The 6,000-nt window shown below is 48.0% G+C and overlaps 1 long non-coding RNA gene across 2 annotated transcripts in view; it reads right to left on the bottom strand.

The window, feature by feature from the left end:
* Window positions 1-4,814: 4,814 nt before the first annotated feature.
* Window positions 4,815-6,000, bottom strand: part of LOC135189403 (uncharacterized) — a 147,531-nt gene continuing 146,345 nt past the window's right edge. For both annotated transcript variants that reach the window (XR_010308063.1, XR_010308064.1), the window contains exon 5: window positions 4,815-5,602. This is a non-coding gene — a long non-coding RNA (uncharacterized LOC135189403). The remainder of the gene's footprint in view (window positions 5,603-6,000) is intronic.

Below are 6,000 nucleotides of genomic sequence, written 5' to 3'. Positions count from 1 at the left end.
ACAAAAGGTCCTTGTTTTATTTCCACCTGCAGTTACAGGGCACCTGGCAATCATCTCCCTGCCGGCCTCCACCTGCGGAGGAGCTTTCCTTGCCACACTGCCTCTCTCAGGACAGCTGCCTGTTTCCGTGGCACTGGCCAAACAGAGGGCAAGAGCCAGGCCAAGCCTTGGGGATGGCTGGCAAAGCAAACCCTGCTGCATCAGGGCCAGCAGGCTCTCTGCCTTCCAGGGGAGCGACCCGGTGTAGCTATGAGCAGCAGGACCTTTCAGTTCTTGACACCAGAAGTTTAATTTCAGCTTATGATAAGAGTTAGGGAAAGTACTGCTGGAGATTAGTTTGAGCATTAAAAATAAAAAGAAGGGGGTGGGAGGGAGAGTTAATTTCTTTGTCCACCTACCTTCCTCAGCTGCTTTTGTCTACAGTGCTGAGAAAATCTGTTCTGCCTCGGCATCACCCTCTGTAAAATGGGAATAGTCCTCCTGACAGAGCCCTCCTTTTAGATCCCTGGATCAAAGGTACTCTGCAAGTTCAAAGTGCTGTTTCCATCGGGCATTATTGCCAAATTCGCTATAAGCATTTCCATTGGGTACTTGATAACAACAAGGGAATCGTTCAAACCCCCTTGATGCGTTGCTCGGTTCCAGATACCTTCCAGAGCCTCTTTGTGTGCCATGCCACCCCCTGAGGTCTGCAGGGATGGGGCTTTCGGAGCCTGGATTGTGCCGGAGCAGGAGGGCTACAGTCCGTGTCTGCCCCTGGCCCCCGACCCACGGACCGCTTTTCCTTCCGAGGAGGACAGCTGGAACTAGCCCTTTACAATCAGGTTTCAAACATACAGCTTTATATCCATTGATAGAAAAAGCCTTAGAGCAGACCTTTAGTACCTGACGCTCAGCTCTTGTGGATTGTTGCTTACTTTACTCGTGCATGCTGTGTTGTCGTTTGCATTTGTATTTGATTCACTGCTAAGTGACACTTTCAGACCTAGACACATTGCCGGTAGAAATGTCGTTCATGTTAGCTTGACGATTTTTATCTGTTAGGTAGCTGAAATTTCCAACAGTTTCTCCTTTCTTTCACAAAACAAACCAGGAAAACTAAGCTCGGCACAGCTGGGAGCGTGGCGGCTCCGATTAACTCCTGGTAGCAAACCCTTCTTTCCGTTATAGACCTTTCTAAAACCCATTTCGGCTCTCTGAAATGCACTCCGGGTGGGTAACTCTTTGGGGTGTCGAAGCAGCACGTTGTGTCCACTCTCGGAGCAGCAGGAATGACTGTTTTGCCGGGGCTTCACCAGTGTATTCACCCGCGCTCTGGTTATTCATCCTCTTCCCTTTTCCTTTCCTCCCCTAAAGCACTGAGTGTGTGTTCGCAGCTCCGGGACTTTCCCGGGAGCTCTTTCATACTTTAATGGGTTTGTTTTGGTGGCTGTTTGCTGGAGGACTACGCTGCAGACTTTTTTTTTCTCGAGGTCAAGCAGTCTCCCAACATAGCCATTGTGTACCGCTGCAGTAAGAAATCCTCAGTGCAAAGGAGAGCTTCATGGTTAGATTTTGGAAGATAATGATGGAAATCTTTCCGTTAGCCTCCTTTTTCTGGTTTTTACATCCTTAGCGCTGCTTCTGGGGAGTCAACTTTTAACGGGGTAGCAAGTAGGAAGCTCATTTGTTAGGAACAACAAATAGCTGAAGGTAAACTTGGTCACCTTGCCTGCTGAAAGCCTGGCATTCGGCTGCGTTAGTAAGGAGCACACTAACAAACGAGTGGCCACGGCTTTAATAGAGGACAAAAGAGAATGACCCAGTACAGCAACATCTAGAGCTCTGGGCCTCAAGCTTGCATTTCCCACATGGGTCTTAAAAACACAGGCATCCCTGCCTTCTAACCCTGCGTGCTCTAGGAGCAGAGACAAGAATCAGCATCAGGTACTTTGGCAGACTGACTAAATATCTATTCCCTCAGCAGCAAAAACACAAAACCACCACTCTGATAAAGAAAAAAAAAGGGGAAAAATCTTCTGCCAGCAAAGAGAAGTTGCAGTGAATTAAAAAAGTCACTTTCTCGCTTTGATATGGGAGGGAAGGGAGAAGAGAGGAGCTGCCTGCAGTATTTAAGCACTCTTTGAGATCTGGGACTAATCAATGCAACTTCTCCCTCACACCTGAGAGCTGCAGTTTGCTAATAGGTGTCAGCAGCTTTGCTGTGTTGAAGCAAACAGTGCTGGAACAGAGCCGTCCTAGCTCCACTCCAGTGAGGAAATAATGCTCGTTCTTTGTGGACAAAGAGAAAGAGAGCTGACCCAAGGCACGGCACTGGTGAGATTTCACTTCTCTCAGAAAGCAATGCCAGTGTAACCCCGGGTTGTTGCGAAGGGAAGAGAGACCCTGCAAACTGATAAATTAATTAATTAGAAGGTACTGGTGGAAATACCTTGCACAGTGACTGGAGTGAGATGAAACGGAGCAGCTGAGAGATGCTGCTTCAAGCAGCGCAAGCAGAATTGGCCAACAACTTGGGTTTGGGTTGTTTTTCATTCTAAAAACCAAGCTCTTCTTGCCCTCGGTGTTCCTGGTTTGGATATATGCAATGTGCTCTCACGTTTCCCTCTTCAGTTCAGTACATGTGAATGCCTACAAGAGTTTAACTCATTTATCAGGTGGAAAAAGTCTCCAGCTGATGCAGCAGCTGAGGCACTGCACATCAGAATATCTGATTACTTGCACGCTAAGCAGTGCAACAGAGTAAACATGAAGCATTGCCTCTCCCGACACATGGAGTTTAATTACTGCTAAACAGACACCTATCAAAATGGCTTTATACTCAAAATATATTAGACAGAAACCCACAATATTGATCCTTCTCAAAATGTCATTAGCAAGGGCACCTCAGCTCTGAAGTTTGCCTTTAACATTTCTCCCTGTGCCTGTCTCTTAGCGGTTGTGGATCTCGTACTGCACCTTCAGAGCCACTGCAATGGCCGTGCTCAGGCACAGAAACAGAGGGGTGACTCCTACCTTCATCTTCCCTAACCAAGCTCAGGCCGCACAAACTCCCTGGTTTCTTGGAGCTGTACCCTTGAGCTGTCACTGCTCCCCATGCAAAGCTGTACCCTCACACAGATGGCTGTGTTTGAAAAGGTGGCTGGTAGCTACGTTTTCCCTTTCCTCTTCCCGTAGCTTTAGGCCAGCTTTCCTTATCCCAAGTAATTGGTTCTAATATGCAATCTTAGAGGACAGTAAGTCATTAAGAGCTGGTTTTTCTGTTCAGGCCTTGATTACTGACACTCTGAGAGCATCAGGGTGGGAGCTGCATCTGAACAAATCTCCAAGCAGGCTGTGCAGAGCTTTTCCTTACGCTGCACAAAAACATCCTCTTCTCTTTCTAGCTGTAAACACCTCTGGCTGTCTAGAGGCTTGGCTCCCCTAGCGTAGTGCAGGCATCCTAGGAAGCCACTGGCCAAACGAATTTCAAAGACCACTAATCAAAAGGAGGTAGCAGTGGTAGCCTGCCTGCAGTTATGGCAAGGAAGCGCCGCGTCTCCTAACGACCTGGCTCTCCAGATATGGGCGGCAGCAGGCTCCAGGCGCCTTTGTGGGCACCATGGAAGGAAGGGTGGGAGCGATGGAGGCGGCAGCCAGAGAGCCCAGCGCCACCACGCCCTTACAGTAGGTTTGCCTTCCCTCGTCCCTTCAGGAATCCTCTCTCTGTCCCCCTTTTAATTTCAAAATGGTTGCACGTTTGTCATTCACGAAAAGGTTAAAGGCGTCTCCCATCGCAGGAGGGATTATCTTGGCGGAGGATTCTGGGACTGCAGATGTATACTGCGGCAAAATCCTAAATTCATCGGCAAAAAACCCCCATTGCCAGAGCCCGGCTGCTAAAAATAATGGAATTATAGTCAAGGGTTGATAAGATTAAAACATAAAGCCATTGCCACCTTGCAGGGCGCGCCAGCACCACCACTCTTTGCCTTAATTCGTTTCTTAAATGATGCAGATTTTCCAGTAGCTTTTCTATCCCGAGCACGCAGCGCCATGAAATCGATAATTTTTGATCTTTTGGTTAGTAGGCAACATGGGGAGCGATCGCAGGGGCTGCAGGCAGCAGACATCTTCCTGTCAGCTCCCCATTCTCATCTGGTTTTTGAGCCCATGGAGATTTGCGGATGGGATGCAGCCAGCCCCGGCCCCAGCCGGCGCTTTGCTGGGGGGCCGCGCGGCAGCCCCCTTTTAGATGCGCCCAGAGATACAGATATGTGCTCCTTAAAACAAGAAGCATTACTGGATTGGAAGCACAAAATTATGTAAAAAGAATGGCTGGTGTGATTATAATCGCATCATGCAGGGTCCACGGTTCCCATTTAGTGAAATTTCGCAGAGGGCAACTTCTTAAGAACATCCCTGCTGTGCAGAGTGAAAAGCATGAACAAACCAAAGACAGAATTCATCTGTGTTTATATTTTACAGACAATGACAAACCTACTCTTTGTATGCCTTTTTTTCCACCTTATTATTTCACGAAAACTGCAGCATTTTCCCCACCCCCACCCGCAGGCTCACCGCCCCAGCACTGCGGTGTTCGGGCTGCCTCGCTTGCTCGCTTGCTTGCTTTCTGTTCCTTCCTTTCTTTCATTCCTTCTTTCCTTCCTTCCTTCCTTCCTTTCTTCCTTTCTTCCCTCCTTCTTTTCTTCCCCACCTGCTCTTCTTTGCCTTCACAAACCCTGCACGCGCCATCTTTGTCTATTGTTACTCTTTTCTCCTTTCTCCTGCCCATTCTCTTTCAAATCAGCTAATAAACAGAAAGCCAAACGCCCGATCGATGCCTATGCCTTATGTTCTCCCCACCTTTTTCTGCCTCAGACATAGCATTGCAGAAGTAACCCCAAACCAACGCTCCACGCCCCAAAATGTCTCCATTACCATAACCTGTTGTATGCAGTGGTGATAAACATTATTAACACAATAGCAACAGCTGCAGCCTAAAGAGAAGCTATGAGATAATAAATATGCTACAACAAATTAATTTGCTGCAGGTGCTTGTGCTCTGAACTGCCTAACCCAAGCCATTTCCAGGCTGAACACAATTACTATTCCCCCCACACGCTAAAACAAAGTGCAGAGCACAATGTCCTGCTATTATAAATGCCTTCCCCTGTCCCTTCACCATTCGCACCATCGGCACGGCGCAGGAGAGAGGATTTCCCACAACCTTAGGAGAAAGCTCTGACATTTAAAAACATTTCAGGAGGCTGCAAGTCATGTCCAGGCTTGAAGAGCTGATGTCTGTTTGCACATCAGTGTGCACCTATTGTCTCTTCAGCAAAGCTCTGCAGGTACCCAGGCACCTGAGTGTTACCCGGGTAGGGCTGGCAAGGCAGGGGCTGTAAACACCTCCTGAGGAACAGATGTGTGTTTGGCTAATGGTTCCATTTGCTTCACTGCAGAGACAAGAAGGAAATAAATCCTCTTTGGCTTGCATAACCTCCAGCCAGCTCAGAGGAGTGTTTGCTGGTTCTTCTCCTGGTCGATGCAGTGATTATGGGAGCCAGTTCCTTGCTACCTTCCAGGCATGCAGCAGCAGCACGTTGCAGCGCTCTTCAGACTGCAAAGGTGGGAAGGGAAGCAAAGCTGAGCGATGTCTTTCCATTTGGGCACCATCATGTACAAATCAACCATGTGCTCTTTGATTTCTCCTTCCCCCCTCCTTTATTTATTTAACTGCTCACAAGCCTAATTGTGTGAGACCTGGCAAAAAGAAGTTGTGCTGACTGTACCAGCCTCTTCGCTGCCACTGCCTGCACAGCTTTGGTGTCTCCCTCACCAATGTAATGAGAGAACTTGTGTGTTTTTAAAGATCAGTTCTTCTCACAGAGCAACCTTGGAATGAGCTTAACAAACTGAGCTTAAAAAATCCCTACATGTGTCAGGTGTATCCTAAGAGAAGCAATCCAACTAATTCCTTGCATGGGATATGTTTCCTCTGTGTTTGGATGTGGCTTT

The sequence above is a fragment of the Pogoniulus pusillus genome, chromosome 32, assembly GCF_015220805.1.
Source record: "Pogoniulus pusillus isolate bPogPus1 chromosome 32, bPogPus1.pri, whole genome shotgun sequence".
In the NCBI taxonomy this organism is placed as follows: Eukaryota; Metazoa; Chordata; class Aves; order Piciformes; family Lybiidae; genus Pogoniulus; species Pogoniulus pusillus.
Note: the sequence above shows the minus strand (reverse complement) of the source record. Positions and strands in the feature narration are given on the sequence as shown.